Source organism: Ciona intestinalis, unplaced genomic scaffold, assembly GCF_000224145.3.
Source record: "Ciona intestinalis unplaced genomic scaffold, KH HT000413.1, whole genome shotgun sequence".
Lineage (NCBI taxonomy): Eukaryota > Metazoa > Chordata > Ascidiacea > Phlebobranchia > Cionidae > Ciona > Ciona intestinalis.
Window position 1 is genome coordinate 3,294 of NW_004190734.1, and position 2,746 is coordinate 6,039.

The window sequence follows — 2,746 nt, forward strand, 5'->3', positions numbered from 1 at the left end:
TTTGTTTCCTTAAATAATACTGATGTGTTTAAAATAATTGAATTGTTATTTTTCTATTAGAACATACCTGCAACACAATCAACAAATTATGAAAACCTAAAAGACAATGTCAATGTAACAAGAGGTAAGATTTTGTTTAGTTTTCTTTAATGTTTTCTTTGATTTAAACATTTATTTTGATGCAGATGAGCAAGGTTATGCTGATATACAAAGTGTGGGGCCAAGCGTTGTAAGTTATCCCTATGTATTTGACCATATGATTCACTTATTCTGTACCATATGTCCAGGCTACAACATTAAACCATGGATATGAAACTTTTATTGGAAGGAAATACGAGAATACGGCACGGCAATCCTTATCAAAATGAAACCCAATATAAACACGTGGCTTAAAGGTTTTGTAATATAGAAGCTAGACTGTCGTTTCCCAAGAAAGATTGTGGCTATTTCATATTTTATAGTGTTTCTGCACACATTATATCTTTCATGTTAACATCTCATTTCATCTTTCTTTTGGTTGTTAGGTTCAGCATTAAACAAAAGCTATAAGAAGTCATATATACATAAAACTACCAGGTTTTGTATTAATTGTATAAATGTAGCATTACAGTTTTATATATTTCTAATATTTAAGACAGGTATTTTAATATTGCTTTTCACTTCCAACATATACATATTTCCCGTGCATTTTCATGTCTTTGCTCTTATAATATATGTGGCTTCCACAAACCCTTCCTTAAGTGAGCGATTATAATAGCCAAGTGAAACTAGGTGCAAGTTATACATACATATTGATGTATGTGTGGTTACACATGTAATATGTGTTCAATGAAGCTTTATTAATCATTGATACAAAGCTTTCGATTTAGGTTGAAGTACAAATATCTTACTATGAACTAGGCCAGTGTGTATATACCTCTCTTGACTGTAAATTTTGAAATTAAGAAATATTTAGCAAGTTAATGAAAGAAAAATTCAAAAAAATAACAGATAAGCAAGTAGCAGATTAGGTTTGTTTAAGCAAGTTAAACATAATGAATTAGATCAACACTTCCATTATGTCAAATTATATGACTCAGTAAATATTAACTCTTGTGGAAACAAGGAAGTAATGTAGGAGTAGTGTGAGTAATACATGCTATGCTTAGTAGTAGTTTAATCATTGGTAGTTGGTAATTGTTACATTAGCAAGTCCTGTATTATGAGTTGATATGAGGGATAGAATCAAAATTGCTTAATAGTGCATTTTTATGTAAACGGATTGTACTAACATTTCTGCAGTTAAAGTGTAGATTCTGTACACAGTTAGAATGAGTTACCCAATTTTAATGATGGTGATATTTGGAAGCTTGTATGCTGCAGGTAACTATTTTTTATTAGTAAACAATGTTTATAAAGACGTTTCTTATTTGAAATATATTTAATTTAAATTATATATCCAGCTTCTCCCACTTGTTCCAACCCAACGGCCACCCCATCAAGAAATACATGGGCACTTGATTATACTGGGCAGTTGTACTCGGTATATTTCTGTGTAACTGGATCACCACAGGATCTTGCATGGGCTTTCCAAGATTTATCAGGGACAACTCTTGCTTTATTTACATTTACAACAAACTTTGGGCTAAACCCATGCCAACCAGCCACCCATGTACCAGGTTACAATGTAACTTGTCAATACGAGGGTAGTTGCTACACAACAACATTCAGTGTTACCAACAAAATAACTTCTTCTTTCAATCAATCACAATTGGAGCTACTTCATGGTGGTTCAAGTTGCTTTGCTCAGAATATTTCACTTCAAGGTTGGATTTAAGTGAACATTAGGTTATAATAGATACACATAGCCTTTCATTGACTTGATTAATGTAACTTATAAAAGTATTAAAAAGAAAAATATGTACAATTTTTCACATTTGTTTTAAAAACTTTCAATTTCCTGAAGATCTTGTTTTTTAAACTGTTGTGTGTAGTAGGGCTAAATTATTTAAAAATTGACATTTAACCAATATAAATGTTCTTTACTAAATCATTTGTAATCTAAATTAGGTATTTTATATTTAAAGACAATTTAATAATGCTATAAACTAAGTTGTTTTTAACAGCTTGTTCATCTTCAACACCCAACAATGTTCCAGTCAACCCATCAAGTGGTGTCTACAACACTAAAGCTAACTTCCAGTGTTCCCATGGTTCAACTTTATTTTATGTAAACGGAACAACTGGAAACAATGCAACCAAATGCCTTGCTACAGCAGAGTGGGAGAATGAAAAGATAGTTCAATGTTGGTCAGGTAGGTGTATAAATAGTGTATATAAAAGTTGATAGTGCTGCTGATAGTGCTCATAATACCTGCATGTTCATGCTGCTTTCAAAATCTTAAAAGTAATTGCACAGTTTAACTTGTCTTGAAACCTAGGAAATTATAAATATACTACAGACACTATGTGTTGTTATGTTGTTATACATCAAACAACTACTCAGCATTATGCACATGCATTCCGTGTGACAAAGCATTGCTAATGAATGAAAAACGACAGTCGTTATAACACGGGTTTAATACCTTGCGTCTTTGGACAATCCATTAGTGACCACTGGGTTGGAGAAATTGCCGTTAAAGTCTTGCCCAAGGACACATACGGCCACATTGGTAGCAGCGACGAGCCTTGAACCCATTACCTCTGGGTTCGAGGCAGGTGAGCTAACCAACTGTGCTGGACTAATGATTGCTGTAAATTGTATTGC

General features: G+C 32.8%; 1 long non-coding RNA gene across 1 annotated transcript; it reads left to right on the top strand.

Annotated features, from left to right (window-relative positions):
* The first annotated feature begins 31 nt into the window (after positions 1–31).
* On the top strand, positions 32–865 carry LOC108950623. Its single transcript, XR_001975295.2, has 3 exons — positions 32–124; positions 186–229; positions 288–865. It is a non-coding gene; the product is annotated as an uncharacterized LOC108950623 (long non-coding RNA).
* Positions 866–2,746: the final 1,881 nt, after the last annotated feature.